Here is a 16,738-nt window from a genome sequence, read left to right as displayed (position 1 = left end):
AGAGTTGCCTGCTTTTTCCTTTTCTCCTCCAATACATTGTTTTTCCTTTCCATTATAGTGTCTTTTTAACATCCCACCACATTCTACAGCAGTCTTTCACCTACAACACTGCATCAACTTTTATTATTTCATCAAGTGATAAGAGAGGGGTCCAACTGCCATCCCACCCTGAAGCTGTGCCCTAAAGTCTAATTTCTAAAATAATTTAAAAAAAGGTAAAATTGTGCTTCCAAAGACTATAGCTTTGGAGAGTCTAGGAATGTTGCCAGCCTCACCCTGTATCTCAATTGGCTCCAATTCAGCCAGGTCACCTTCTCCTAAAATAACATCTTAGACACAGAAGATGTTATACTTTTACCAATTGAAAATTTATTCCTCAATTAAGTATTCTTAAATTTTCATTTAGAACATAATATTTTCAAGTTCAAATGAGTTTCTGAAGCCCTGCCCAGTGAAAAAGTAATGCATCAGCTTGCTCCAAAATCATGAAGCTTCAAGTGCATATTTCCATTTTAAGCCTTCTCTATAAAAACAACAAGATTTACATACGCATGTTAAAGTGGATATACAATTCAAAGTAATACTATTCTTTTTAAATCTTCCTTTCTTTTTTTTTCCTAAACCACTCTCACAGGGAGAACTAGAGCATATTTTAGTTCTAATTTTCCCTGGCAAATAAATAATTTCTGGCTAGAAATTGACTGATTGACTGTCAATCTGGGGAAGGTTACGGAGATCCATCAGAACCTCCCCCATTCCCTTAGATTTTCAGTTTTATGGAGTTATATAATCACTCCACTCTTAGATAACATGATAGAGACTATGAAATTACATGTTGGGCTCCCTTACCATTAACCTCTCCCTCTTTAGTTATCTGCAAGTCCTGTTCTATTGCAGATAGAGGCACAGTAAGTAAATTCCACTGATTCAGTTCTCCCCCCAAAACATCTTTCTCAGTAACTTGATTATCTCATGCCATAGGCTATCTGGTTTCTTCCCACATTTCTTTAGTTCATTGTTTCATCACTTGATTTCCTGACACCAATTCCAAAATCAAACCATGATAATGATTCAGCTCATAAATCCCACTTCTGACACCAGCTAGACATCTCAGAACCCATCATTATGCCAGTTACATCTCAGGTGGGTTACAGAGTGATAGGAATAAATCCTATGCACAAAGTTAAAAAATTAAATATGGTTCCTGATCAGATTTGCAAAAGATACATAGTTGTATCAGAGGTGGCCACATAGATTAGGAATAAATTAAGCATATCTTTGAGTCACATCCCTTGGCTGCCAGAGTCCTTAAAGGGTGTCAACTGCTGGTTGAAATTATGCATGAACTGTTGACCCTTGTAGAATCTGGAAAGTTCAATTTTTACTATGTTCTTATTGCCCTGTTATAATAATTCCTAAAGAATGTACACTGGCCCTCAAACACAGATATTCTTAGAAAATGTGTTCTCTTAGTTTTTCAATCAAGCTCAGAATCAGCAAGATCTTATCCTAATATATATAGAGAAAACAAAATCATTCCCTAGCTTTCAGGCACAGCACATCTGCTTCCAGCTTTCCAGCATTCCAGAGAGCCCATTTAACTGCAGTCCCAGTCTAGAAGGCCCATTCTGCTCCAGATGTAGTGTCTCTCCTTTCCTAACTCTGCCTGATTTCATACTTCATTTTATTTTAGGATCCTATATTGGGTTTTCCTTTTGCTTTTTGAAAAGCTTAATTATTCCATCCAAAATTAAGATTTCTCTTCCCTGGCTCAGACTAGATCCCCTTCCATTTATTCATGTATTCAAGCCATTTATTAAACCCCCATCTTCTAATCAGTAGGTGCTGTGCTTAAAGCTGTGTATCATATAGCTTATATGCAGTCCATTGGAATAGTTTATAACCAATGGCTCCCCTCTCTTGTAGCATTATGTGTCTCTCCATCTCTAAACCAGACTGTCCTTTTTATATTTGGGCCAAATATCCTCTTGGCATATGTAACATGAGAAGTTCACCATATCTTCCAGATGCTTTAGGATTAGATCCCAGATTGCCGTATTAGTGGTCTGCACACATCTTCATGATAATGTAGCCTGGAAGTATTTATAACAGACTTGGCATGAGATTGCTCATCTCCCATGAAAACCTGGAGTTCCTGATGGACTATCTATGCTTTATATAAGCTGAAATCTGGCCCAGTTTCCCTGAAAAGGAAAAAGAGAAAGTGTGGGGCAAAAGAGAAGCTGTCAAGCATGTACCAGATTACCTGAGCATACTTTGTGGTCTCTGTGGATCCATTCACCAGATGCATCTTCAAACCACAAAGAGCAAAAATTTAAACCCCCACCTGGTGGCTCTCCAGATCCAAGAAGAAATGCCAAAAGGGTAATGCAAAAAGATGCTTGAATAATCACCATTTTCTTTTCTTCCTGTTGTACTCAATTCCCACATGAGATTTTTTGAGACTGTGCCTTTGTGCATTCTCCTACATTGCTAACCTTTCCCTTACCATCTATATCCAAGCTATAATCACCTGCCACCAGTTTTACCTCCTATGCTGAATCCATATATTCTCTATCATGACCATCACAGCTACACTGATCTTTTCATCTTTTGTTTCAACAAATGCAGACACTACTATAACTCACCTCCCTACCTAACAGGCAATACCTCTTCCAATAAGTCCCCCTCTCTGGTTCAAAAAAGTCTATCTATACTATAATTACTTCATTAGCTCCTAATTGAATGCAGGGGAGTATCCAAGCCCCTTTTGTACAGAAAAATAAATTGTCTTTGACCTCTGTATGATCTTGTAATTCCTAACTGCTTGAGATAATTCTCTACGCCGTTTCCTGACATCACTTACTCACACTGGTGTTTTTGAACTGCATGCCCTTCTCCCTTGTCTGGATTAACTTCTACCCATGTTGTAAGACATATCTGGGGTGTCACCTCTCTAGGAAATCTTCCCTGATCCCCTGTCACCCCTGGGCATGAGGAACATCCCTCCATATTTCCACAGCACTCCACTGCTGCACACACCACCATTGTATTTAAACAACACCATACATTTATGGGAGGCAAAGACCATGTTGTCTTGTGTTGGTTAATTATTTGTTATTAAACAATCCAGAGATACAAAATAAAAAGGATTAAGTACATACCATCCAGTTTAGAAAATAAAACCATACTGAGAGAACTATAACCCTCTATAGATACTTATTTTCATCATTTATATTGTCAGCAATTAATGTATTTCTTGGCACATAATAAGTATTCAGGAGGTATTCATTGAACTAAACTGGGTTCATATCATGATAATGATGTGCCATCTTACATATTATGTATCACCATTGGACATGTGGTGAGGTTGCCAGGTATGTAGACAAAGGGTCAGGGAAAAGGGTACAGAAATTCTCAATCATAATATAAGTTGCTCACAGGGGTGGTAGTACAGCATGGAGAATATCGCCAATGATTCTGTAATATTTCCCTAAATTGACAGATAGTTACTGCTCTAGTGAGGGTGACGATTTAATCGTGGGTAACTGTTGAACCACTGTAAACCGTTGTACACTTAAAACCAACATAAGATTGGATATCAACAATACTTAATTTTTAAAAAAAGAAAAGAGGGCAGGAGTACCGTGATAGCCACCACACCCCCTTGCTTTTTCTTCCTTGAGACCTGAGAAATATTTTGGAAAATGGTGTGTCTATATGAGGCCAAAGTCCTGAAGCCAGTGTGAAGCTAACTGGCTCGCCGTCCTCTTTATTGCCACGCTCCAACGAACTGAAGCATCTTAAGCCGTCAGGATCTCCTCTCCCAACAGCAGTTATTACCTCTGAGACCCCCAGACTAACACAGAGTAGATGATGCTTACTGTGACTTGTGAAATATTTGGACATGTTAATGATTGCACGGCGCCTGCAAGCACTTGGAGGCAGAAACAATGTCTTCCAACTTTAGGTCTCTGGAGGGTGCTTTTCAAATATTTGTTTTCACTTCTCTTCTTCACATCAGAAAACCCCTCTGGCATTTCAGTCTGTTTTCAGCATGACTACCTACATCACGCATAAGTGACAGGAACACTGTCAGGAGAAACTGGAGGGACAAACCTGAAATGCAGACTTTCCTCCCAATTCAGAGGCGCTCAATGCCATCTGGCAGTCTTCTTAAGAGTTCTTGGAATCTTCTGACAAACACCATTATCCTAAGGGCCTGGAAAAAGGCTCTAAGTGGCCTGGGTACTTTCAATATCCTGGCGGTAAGGGTATCACATAAACCAAGGTCAGCAAACTTTTTCTATAAAGGGTCAGAAAGCAAATATTGGCAACTTTCAGACCATGCAGTCTGTGTCACAACTACTCAACTCTGTCATTGCATTGGGAAAATAGCCATAGACAATCCCTAAATGGATGAGTGTGGCTGTGAGCAATAAAACTTTATTTATGGTCAATAAAATTTGAATGTCCTATAATTTTCACATATCATTAAATATTATTATTTTAATTTTTGTCAACCATTAGAATTCTAAAAACCATTTATTCTTAGCTTGCAGGCCATGCAAATAGAGGTGGCAAGCCAGATTCAGCCTGTAGACTATAGTTTGCCACCCAGTACCCAGAAGGTTATACATAAAAACACCAAAAGGACAGAAATCCTACATATTTCAAATTATAGGTGAAGAACACAGAGTCTATTATTACAAATGTTCTGAGACTGAAGGGAACCCAAGTCCTTACTGGAGGGCTCTAGCTTGTTAACAGACAAGAAATACAGACCATCAGAGAGGTAAAGGAGAGAGGGATATAGGCCACGGCCAGCCCCTGACGCTGGAGGAGTATGGCTCACGTCAACTCCATTTGAATGTTTCCCTTTGAAAAACTTCCCTGAACTCAACTCACAACGCATGCTAAATACCATTTCATTTCCCTAACAGTTTTCTCTGACTCCTATTTTTATCAAATAAGACTGAAATGGATTATTCCATTAGTAAGACCTTGATTTTGACAAATTATAGCCAAGGGTATTTTATATGCATGCTATGAAATATCTTAACAAATGGAAATTAAATCAAGTTTGTCTAATTAAGGGAAGAAAATAAACGATCGTTTTCATGAGAATTCATTTGTTCATTTGACCTTGTAAATGATTAAGCCTAATCAGTATAAAAGTCTTACTAAACTCCCAGCTACTAGATTAGTGCTGTCAGACTACGAAGACCAGAAACTTGTTGGAAATTGGTGTAAGTTTCCTCCAGGTATAGCAGTTCAAGGAAGTGCTGCAGCCTCCCTGATGGAGTCATAATTCCCATCAGTCTGATTAGTCCCAAACCATCTGGCAAGCCTCCCATCTTTGAGGATGTCACCCAAATCCCTAAGGAAGTGGCACGAGTAGGGTGGCCTCGGTGGCTTCTTCCATCTCTGACATTTCCACGGAGTTAACGTTTCTGTGTTGATTATGGAAGAGGGAAGAGGCATGTGGGTGTGGAGAACTTTAAAGGGGAGCGTGTATATGACTTCAGCTCCTGATGGCCTCCGTACCTACCAAATGCTTTGTCCTGGAAATGAGAAAGAGCTTTTCTGATGCCCACAGACTACCCTGGAATGAGCCACATTCACCTTTACATCCTGCCTAGTGTTGTCAACATTTCACCAGTGCTTCCCTTCATTCTTACCTCCCTCAACCTCATCTCTCACATTGAGAAAACAGGTCATTTAGTTTGAGCCTTGCGAATACCTGTATACCTCACAGTCCATCTCTATTTCCTTGTGATCATCTCTTTTCCTCCAATATTACCATGCTTCCTTTCCAAGGCCAGTCCTTCCATCTGCACCAGGAGCCCACCTCTTGGTTCCTGATTCACAGTTCTGCCCTGTCTGCTTTCTTCTTTCATTGCTGCCTCTCCCTTACGGTTTTTACATTCTCAACACTCACAATTTACTTTCTCCCCTTTATGTTTTCTGTATTTCTTTATAACGTATCTTGGACATTCAGAAAGCAGCAAAACAAACTCCCATGCAATCACATACAATGTTGCAAAATAGAATCTTCTGTGTGCATGTTCAAGAGTTTCTTTACAGTAGGTGCCCCAAAGGTGCCACAAAGGACTGACTTGTCTGATATGTGCATTTCAACTTTACTAAAAAATGCCAAATTGCTCACCAGAGTATACTCGCTGTATAAATGAACTCTCTGGCCAATACTGCATGAATACCTGTTTGCACCTAACTTCTTCAACACTGGATTTATATGACATACTGATTTTTGCCAGCTAGCATGAAATGAAATCTCATTGTTTTCCTTTCCCTTTTTTTCTTCTGACATCAAGCATCTTTTCAAGTTTTACTGGCTATTCCTCTTCTGTGAGTTGCCTTTTTCTAAATTTGCCCTTTTGCTCTCATGTTCTTTGTCTTTCTCTTATAGATTTATAAGAGTTCTTTATATATTCTGGATACTAACCCTTTGTTCATTATATGGGTCATAAATACCTTTTTGAGTCTGTATATGACTTTTTTTGTCATGCTGATTTAGTTTAAATGTTGTAAAATTTAAGTCTTTTTTATGCTTTCTGCTATTTGTGCTGTTTCACAAATTTTGTCTTATCCAACATCATAAAAATTATCTCCTTATTTTAAAATCATTATTGTATCACTTTTCTTATGTATGTCTTTCATCCACCTGGTATTTATTTTTGTGTGATGTTCTAATTTTATTTTTTAATGGTGACACTTAATTGTCTTAACATCACTTATTGGTTAATCCATCCCTGTTTGCACACTGATTTTTAGTGTCAATTTCATATTTGTACCTGGGTCTGTTCCTAGGAGTTGCTTTCATTGTTTCATTCATCCCGGTACCAATTTCACTCTGTTTCAATCATCATAGCTCATAAAGAAACCTGATTTCTGGTAGAGCAAATCCCTCCTTTTGATTTTTCTTCAGAAAGTCATGCCCATTCTTTGCCCTAATATAAATTTTAGAATATGCTTGTCAGGATTGAAAAGAAACCCATTTTATTTTTTATTGGAATTACATTTTTATGATACTGGTAATACTAAGTCATCCACCCATGAGTACAATCTTTCCATTTATTTAGGGTTTTATTTATGCCCTTCAATAGTATGTATTAGTTTTTGTATCAAGATCTGGCCCCTCTTTCCATGTACACCTGCCTTATAAGGTATTCACAATTGTTTTTGCTGGTATTCTAAATAGCTTTTTAAGTAACCTTTTTTTCCTTGAGTACAGCCATGCCATTTTATTTCCGATCCTGATTTTGCATCCTGCAAGCTTGTTGTTGGACATGCTTATGAGTTCTGATTGCTTGTTTATATTCTTTTAGTTTTTCTATGTAGAAAATTAGATTTTGAGCAAAAAAGTTTTATTATTTCTTTAAGTATCCTTATACATTTTCCTTTTCTTGATCTTTTTGCATAGTCTAGGACCTCCCATGTAACGTTGAATAGAAAAAATGCTAGCAATCATACTTGTCTTTTTCTAGATTTGAAAGAGAATATTTTAGTATTTCACAATTAGGTATGATGTTTGCTCTGAATCTGCAGTAGATATCTATTTTCAAGTGTTAACCTAAAAAATAAAAGTATGTAAGTTATTTTATTAGAAGAAATGGGTTCATTTGGGAGTAGCAGAGAATGGCAATTTGGGACAAGGCTCGCGCAGCAAAACCATAGGCTAGTTCAGAGAACAAAGGAGAGGAATGCTCTTTCATAGAGAAAAGCAGGGAGTTGAGAGGGGCTGTTACAAACAAAAAGTCTATGGAACTGGGAGTCAGAAGTGTAGTGGCTTCTCATTGGCTGAGTTGTAATGGTCTGTCATTGGCTGTTACAGGATAGGAGGACATCGTCCTTACTCCTGCTGGGGTAGAAAGCGTATCTAAATCACAATAGCCCTGCAGGTCTACCTCTTCTGTGTCTGCAACTGACAAGGAGTGGTTGGTGTGAGAGCTCCCCCTGCAGGCCTCCAAGCTCCATGACAGTGAGGTTTCCCTCTAATTTTCACAAGGTTAAGAGAAATTTCATTTATTCCAAGTTTACTAATAGTTTTTAGAAATTTTGTACGTCTTTTTTTAACAGTCATATTGTTTAACCTCTTTAATCTTACTAATGTAATGAATTATTTCGTAGATTTTTCTAATATTTAACCATAATTGCATTTCCAGGATAAACCCTACTTGGTCATCCTATTTTTATATATTTAGTTAAGATTTTAAAACTTTTTTTCTTCTCATGCTGCATTATTAGTAGAAGATTTTATCTAACTTTCTGAATTTTGCCAATCTTATAAAAATGATAATTAGGCATAGTTTTAAAGTTCATTTGTAGGGTTGAGTGTTCATATGCTGGCCAATCTGATTTGCACAAACAAAACAATAAGTAAACATAGCTTCAGTGTGCATATCTGCTGTTACAAGTAAGGTAAAACATTTGTTCACATGTTTAAGGGGCATTTGTATTTCCTGTACTGTGAACTCCACTTTCATTTCCTTCACCACATCTCAGTTTTGAAGTATCAATCTTCTCCTTTATTTGTAGAGTTTCTTTACATTTTAAGGAGATCAGCCATCTAACTGCAATGTGAGTTCTACATATATTTTTTTAACGTTTTTTGAATGAGAACATCTAAATTCTACTCTCTCAGCAAAGTGAGTGTAGTGTTATCAACTATAGTCACCATGTTATACATTAGATCCTTAGACTTTTATTCATCTTATAACTGAAAAGTTTGTATCCTCTCACCAACCTCTCCCTATTTCCCACTCCACCCCTCCAGACCCTGGCAAACACTTTCCACTCTCTGTTTCTATGAGTTTGACTTTTTTTTTAGATTTTACATATAACTGATGCCATGCAGTATTTGTCTTTCCCTGTGTGGCTTACTTCACTTAGCATAATGCCTTCTTGGTTCATTCCTGTTACTGAAGATGGCAGGATTTCCTTCTTTTAAATAATGTTCATGTAATTTTTGTATTTGTGTATATGTATATTTTTTACACATATGTGTATATACATATAATTTTCTCGATCCATTCATCTGCTGATGAACACTTACATTGTTTCCACATCTTGGTTATCATGAATACTGATGCTTCAGGAAGCACAGGAATACAGAAATCTCTGAGCTGTTGTTTTATTTCCTCTGGATATATACCCAGAAGTGGGATTGCTGAATCACTTAGTGGTTATATTTTAAATTTCTTGAGGAGCTTCCATACTGGTTTCCATAGTGGCTGTACCACTTTGCATTCCCACTGACAGTGTACAAAGGGTCCCCCTTTCTTCATATGCTCGCCAGCATTTGTCTTGTCTGATTGATGACAGCCATCCTGACTGGTGTGAGACGCTACCTCATTGTGGTTTGACTTGCATTTCTCTGATGATTAGAGATGCCGAGCACCGTTTCCTGCACCTGTTGTCCATTTGCATGTCTTCTTTGGAAAACATGCATTTTCTTCATTGGTTCTTTCGGTTTTGTTATTGCTATTGTTATACTTTGTCTATGTCATTTTTTACATAAAATTTATATTTTTCATACAATTTATCAATTTATATGTATCAAATGTATCTGTCTTTTAAAGCATACCAATTTTGATTTATAGTTAGAAAGCCTTTCCTCACTCAGAGTTTATGAAAGTATTCCCCTCATTTTTTCTATCATTTTTATGGCTTTACTATTTTATAGTTAAATCTTTCCATTCTTTTATATATCATTCCCCAGCCCTGGGTTTGGAGTCCATATGGTGTCCGTTCAGTTTCACCAGGAAGAGTGGCCTAAAAATGGCCTAAAAATCAAAGGCCGTGTCTCCCAAGGTTAGATAACCTCTCTTGTCCAATTGTACCATGTGGGGAGATGCCAAAGCTGCCCACCTGTGTTCCATTTCTTCCCAGGAGAGATCCCAGATCTCTACTCTGATGATGAAGTTGAGAACATCATAAACCATGTGGGGAATGAAGTCAAGAGCCAAGGTCTGATTGACAGCAGAGAGAACTGCTGGCAGTTCTTTATCGGTCGGGTCCAATGACAGCTGAAGGTACAGAGGGTTTACTGTCCAGGGTAGGCAGGGCCAGTGATGGGTTGTGGAAGCCTCTGCTGCCATTTTGGACACAGCTGTCCTCACTGACTGTGCTGGGGGTGGGCAGAAGGGTGCAGTGGCCTGAGCACCTAGGCAGGGGTGCCCTTCTGATCTGCTTCCTGTGCAGTGGCCTCCCTCTTGCCTCACACAGTCTCAGCATTGTTAATTTCTTGGTTAACAAGACTGACTAGCATTTATAGATGTTTTTTCTCTGTTGAGTTTGCTTCCCAACTTCCTGGGAAATAAAAAGCCTGATGCCAGTCTGTCTACGAGTGCTTCTCAAAAAGCTTCTCAGTTCTCCCCACCCTTCTGACTTCTCAGGTGACTCTCTGTTTCTCCCCTGTGGGGAACAAGCTGAGGGTCCACAGCAGGAAGTTCCCAGCCATTGTGAACTGCACAGCCATCGACTGGTTCCATGAGTGGCCTCAGCAGGCACTGGAGTCTGTCAGCCTCTGCTTCTTGCAGAGCACAGAGAGCATTGAGGTGAGAGGGAAAAGGAGGCATTCCTCAAGATCCTCTCCACCTCAGGGCACAAGGAATTCTGTGTTCAGAATTTCAGGGGTCAAGCTCAGGCTCAGACAGAGTTTCTGGAGCTCAGTTTTTCCACACTATCAAGCATGGTAGGCCGTCAGCTCCAGTCTTCACAGCCAGACCATCCCTTTATTTCCTGCTATGATTTCAGCCCAAGGTCAAGCAGTCAATCAGCAAGTTCATGGCTTTTGTCCACACAAGTGTCAACCAAACGTCCCAGTCTTACCTGAGCAACGAGCAGCACTACAACTACACCACTCCCAAATCATTTCTGGAGTTCATCAGACTCTACCAGAGCTTGCTGCACAGCAATGGGAAAGAGCTCAAGTCCAAGATGGAGTGGCTGGAGAATGGGCTGCTGAAGCTCCACAGCACGTCTGCCCAGGTGAGCCTTAGCGGTCAATCTCTGCTGCCTGCAGAGGGCCGAGGGGGAGTGGGGGCTGCCCCTTTCCAGACAACTGGAGGGATCACAACCGAGGTCCCAACATCATTCATGGTCTTCCAGAGAGACAGGACCAAAAGCTACAGCTGAGCTCCCCCAGCAGCCGGGCGTGCCCTTGACTGTGGTCTGCTCTGCTGTCTTTCACTGATGCGAGAATCCCGATCCCCTGAAGCACCTTTCTCCCTCTTCACCATTTCCTCCCATTCTGCTACTTCCTTTTCCTCTCCACCAACTTCCCTTCCATCTTCAAACCCAAAAAAGATGACTGGTTGGGAGAAATGGTTGCAGGGTGATAGCAATTTTTTGTTGTTGTTTCTTGTGTCTTACTATATGGTCTATCAAAGAGCCACTGGAACCTAATTTCTTAAACAAATCCTGTCTGATCTTATGCACCTCCTCATCTGTTCCTAAGTGGCTGTCTATCAAAAGTAGGCCCCTGTCATCCTGACCTTGTTATATTTTTCTACTAACTCTTCCAAAGGGATGAGTTTATTTCAGTCATTTTTATTCTTCCCTTGAGAACTGGGGACAATTCTAGCATCCTCTCTGCCCCTGCTCATGCCCATCAAATATCACTGGTCCCTTGAAGGCCCCATTTTGTGCTCTGTTTACCACCAGCAGCAGCAACCTCTCATTAAGATGGTGAACTTTCATACCTTTCTGCACAGTGAAGCTAAGATTTTGATCAATTTAATTCTTGGATGTCACATGGTCTTGCCAATGTCTAAGCCTTTCACTTACTGTCATTTTCTCAGAATGTTGCTTTTGGAATAACTCTGTACTGAACTTCCTTATTCTGACTTCTCCTTTCTACCCACTTCAGTTTCTTGGTTCATAGATGTACTATTTCCAAATGAGTTCATTCATTTTGTGGGATGCAGTGAGTTCTTGCAGTCTATACACAAGAGATTTTTTCTGCTTGGGTAAGTCTTCTATTATCTGGGTTTGTTCATCTGGTCTGGCCTCTGCTCCCAGAGCAATGATCTTCTAGATGGGTTCCCTGTGCCCCATATCTATTATGTTCTCACTCATTGTTTTCATCCCTTTGGCCTTGTTCTCTACATTCCAGGAGAGCTTTCCAAGTTTATCCTCAGTAATACTAATTTAATAGTGTGTAATATTGCTACTGCTTCTCCTGCTTTCAGTGACAACTTTAATGATGCTATTACATTTTTACCATTCTAACAGCCCTTCCTCATCTTGCCCCTTTTCCCTTTCCAACACATCCTATTGCTTTTTTATTTCAGCCTGTGTTTCTGCAATGGTATCACAGGAACCATTCTACAGTTGATGCCAAGCAGCTTTCTTTGTGTTTTTTGTAGATCTGGTTAATGAGTCATTTCCAGAGCTATGCTATTCTTCCTCTTCTATACTGCTATTCCTTTCCTTGTTCTGTATTTATATAAATACCTCTTGTTTTCTTTATTTCCTTGCAGGCACAGTGAGATCTGTTCAAACTCAATGTTTGTCAACAAATGGCATGTAACAATGATCTAAGACACTACTCTCTTTCCTTTTGTGTCATATCTAAAACCCCTTCTTAGAACAGCTCAGGACAGGTTGAGGTACATAGGTCCCAGTCCAGGTAGTAGCAGTTTGCCTATTATACATCTTTGTTGTGGAATGGAAGCATCTTCTCTTCCATTTACTTTTTGTTTCTTTCCATCTCTGAACTTCTAGAGAGCAGCACAAGGTAGAATCCAGAATGCAGTCCTACCAGATTTTTTCCCATACCTCCCACCTCTTCCTCTTTCTGTCTTCCCCAACATACAGGGCCCTCAGAACATTCTTCACCCCCACCAGCTCCTGTCTGCCTCCTACTCACTCATCCTTTGTGAATTGCTGATCAGTCTGTGTAGAGCACACTTGCTAGGGAGCAAGTAATGGGCAAGGTACTCCTACGCTTCACAGAGCAGCGCGCACAGTTCTCCTTTATGCAGCCCTTTGGCCTTAGGGCAGACAGTGAAGAAAGCATAATGTCTGTTCTTGTGTTTTTAGGGATCTCTAGTAAGGAGAAGCTTGGTTATTACGTGCTCTCTAAAAGAAAAGCCTGGTTGTTAGGTGATCTCTAACAGGGAAGACTGGTTGTTAGGTGATCTCTAACAGAGAAGACTGGTTGTTAGGTGACCTCTAATAAGGAGAAGTCAGGTTGTTAGGTGATCTCTAAAATGGAGAGGCCTAGTGGTTAGGTGATCTCTAACAAAAGCCTGTTGTTAGGTGATTTCAAAAGGAGAAGCCTGCTTGTTCGGTATACTCTAATAAGGAGAAGCCTAGTTGTTAGGTGATCTCTGACAGGGAACCTGGTTGTTAGGTGACCTCTGATGGAGAAGCATGGTTGTTAGGTGATCTCTAATAAGAAGAAGTCTGGTTGTTAGGTGATCTCTAGTGGAGAAGCCTTTTGTTAGGTTACCTCTGACAGACAAGCCTGGTTGTTAGGTGACATCTTAAAGAGAAGACTGGTTGTTAGGTGATCTCTAATGAGGACAAGCCTGGTTGTTAGGTGACCTCCAACAGAGAAGCCTTCTGGTTAGGTGACATCTGAAAGAGAAACCTGGTTGTTAAGTGATTTCTGATGGACAAGCTTGGTTGTTAGGTGACCTCTGATTGAGAAGCCTGGTTTTTAGGTGATCTCTAATAAGGAGAAGCCTGAATGTTAGGTGATCTCTAATAAAGAAGTCTGGTTGTTAGGTGACCTCTCACAGAGAAGCCTCATTGTTACGTGACCTCTGACAGACAAGCCTGGTTGTTAGGTGATCTCCAACAGAGAAGCGTGGTTGTTAGGTAACCTCTGTCAGAGAAGACTGGTTGTTAACACAGCTCTTACAGAGAAGCTTGATTATTAGGTTATCCCTGACAGAGATGACTGGTTGTTAGGTGATCTCTAATGGAGAAGCTTGGTTGTTAGGTGACCTCTGACAGAGAAGCCTGGTTGTTAGGTGATATCTAATAAGGAAGAGATGGGTTGTTAGGTTATCTCTGACAGAGAAGCCTGGTTGTCAGGTGATCTCTAAGAAGGAGAAACCTGGTTGGGAGGTGATCTTTAATAAGGAAAAGCCTGGTAGGTGACACTTGATAGAGAAGCCTGATTGTTAGGTGACCTCTGAGGGAGAAGAATGGTTGTTAGGTGGTCTCTAATGAGGAGAAGCCTGGTTGTTAGGTGATCTCTAATAAGGAGAAACCCGCTTCTGCGTCATCTCTAATAAGGAGAACCCTGGTTGTTACGTGACCTCTGACAGAGAAGCCTGGTTGTTAGGTTATCTCTGACAGACAAGCATGGTTGTTAGGTCACCTCTTAAAGAGAGGACTGGTTGTTAGGTCACCTCTAAAAGAGAAGACTGGTTGTTAGGTGACCTCTAATAAGGGAAGCCTGGTTGTTAGATGACCTCTGACAGAGAAGGCTGGTTGTTAGGTGATCTCTAATAAGGAGAAGCCTGTTTGTTAGGTGAGCTCTTATAGAGAAGCCTGGTTATTAGGTGACCTCTTAAAGAGAAGACTGGTTGTTAGGTGATCTCTAATAAAGGGAAGCCTGTTGTTATGTGACATCTGACAAAGAAGCCTGGTTATTAGATGACCTCTAACAGAGAAGCATGGTTGTTAGGTTACCTCTGATGATTAAGCTTGGTTGTTAGATGACTTCTGATTGAGAAGCCTGGTTTTTAGGTGATCTCAAATAAGGAGAAGACTGGTTGTTAGGTGTTCTCTAATAAGGAGAAGCCTGAATGTTAGGTGATTTCTAATGGAGAAGCCTTGTTGTTAGGTGACCTCTTGCACAGAGGAGTGGTTGGTAGGAAACCTCTGACAGAGAAGCTTGATTGTTAGGTTATCTTAGACAGAGAAGTCTGGTTGTTATGTATTCTATGACAGTGAAGACTGGTTGGTATGTGACCTCATAAAAAGAAGCCTGGTTGTGGGGACATCTAATAAGTACAAGCCTGTTTGTTAAGCGAGCTCTTACAGAAGCCTGGTTATCAGGTTATCTCTGACAGAGAAGAATGGTTGTTTGGTCACCTCTTAAAGGGAAGACTGACTGTTAGGTGATCCGTAGTAAGTGGAAGCCTTGTTGTTAGATGACATTTGACAGAGAAGTCCTGTTGTTAGGTGATGTCTGACAGAGAAACCAGTTTGTTACATGAGCACTTATAGAGAAGCTTGGTTGTTAGGTGATTTCTGACAGAGAAGCCTGTCTTCAAGGTGACATCTGATGGAGAAGCCTGGTTGTCATGCAACCTCTGACACAGAAGGCTGGCTGTTAAGGCAGCTCTTAAATAGAAGATTGATTATTATGTTGTCTCTGTCAGAGAAGACTGGTTTGTAGGTGAACTCATAAAGAGAACACTGTTTGTTGGGTGATCTAATAAGTAGCAGCCTGGTTGTTAAGTGACCTCTGAAAGAGATGTCTACCTAACAGTCTTCTGACAGAGAAGACTGGTTTTTAGGTTACCTCCTAAAGGGAAGACCTGTTGTTAAGTGATCTCTAATAAGGAGAAGCCTGTTTATTATGTGAGCTCTTACAGACACAGTTGGATCTTACATGACCTCATAAAGAGAAGAGTGGTTGTTGGGTGATCTAATGAGGAGCAGCCTGTTGGTTACGAAAGCTCTGACAGAAAAGCCTGGTTGTTAGGTGACTTCTGATGGAGAACCTTGGTTGTTATGTAATCACGGACAGTGAAGTCTGGTTGGTAGGTGACGTCATGAAGAGAAGCCTGGTTCTTCAGTGATCTCTATTAAGGCTTACAGTGAAGCCTGTTTATAGACAGGCCTTGTTATGTGACCTCATAAAGAGAAGACTGTTTGTTGGGTGATCGTATAAGGAGAAGCCTGTTTGTTAGGCATGCTCTTACAGAAGCCTGGTTATCAGGTTATCTCTGACAGAGAAGTATGGTTGTTAGGTCGCCTCTTAAAATGAAGACTGATTGTTAGGTGACCTGTAATCAGTGGAAGGCTTGTTGTCAGATGATCTCTGACAGAGAAGTCTTGTTAGGTCATGTCTGACAGAGAAACCTGTTGGTTACAGAGCTCTTACAGAGAAGCCTGATTGTTATGAGACCTCACAAAGAGAAGAGTGTTTGTTAGGTGACCTCCAAAGGAGAAGCCTGGTGCTTAGTTGACCTCCAAAAGAGAAGCCTGGTGGTTACCTGACTTCTGACAGAGAAGGTAAGTTGTTACATTATCTCTGACAGTGAAAACTGGTTGGTTGCTGACCTCACAAAGAGAAACCTTGTTGTCAGGTGATCTCTAATAAGGAGAAACTTGGTAGTTATGTGATCTGTAATGAGGAAAAGCCTGGTAGGTTACTTCTGACAAAGAAGACTGATTGTTAGGTGATATGTGAGAGAGAATCCAGGTTATCAGGTTATCTCTGACAGAGAGGCATGGTTGTTCGGTCACCTCTTATAGGGAAGACTGACTGTTAGGTGACCTGTAATCAGTGGAAGACTTGTTGTTAGATGACTTCTCACAGAGAAGTCTTGTGAGGTGATGTCTGACAGAGAAAGCTGTTTGTTAATTGATTTCATAAAGATAGGACTGGTTTTTGGGTGTTCTAATAAGGAGAAGCCTGTTTGTTATGTGCTCTTACAGAAGCCTGGTTATCTGCTTACCTGTGACAGAGAAGCATGGTTTTTAGGTCACCTGTTAAAGGAAAGACTGATTGTTAGGTGATCTG

General features: G+C 40.3%; 1 pseudogene; it reads left to right on the top strand.

Annotated features, from left to right (window-relative positions):
- LOC108387707 (dynein axonemal heavy chain 9-like) overlaps nucleotides 1–16,738 on the top strand; it is a 353,770-nt pseudogene that overhangs the window by 187,892 nt on the left and 149,140 nt on the right.

Source organism: Manis javanica, chromosome 4 (assembly GCF_040802235.1).
Source record: "Manis javanica isolate MJ-LG chromosome 4, MJ_LKY, whole genome shotgun sequence".
NCBI lineage: Eukaryota > Metazoa > Chordata > Mammalia > Pholidota > Manidae > Manis > Manis javanica.
Note: the sequence above shows the minus strand (reverse complement) of the source record. Positions and strands in the feature narration are given on the sequence as shown.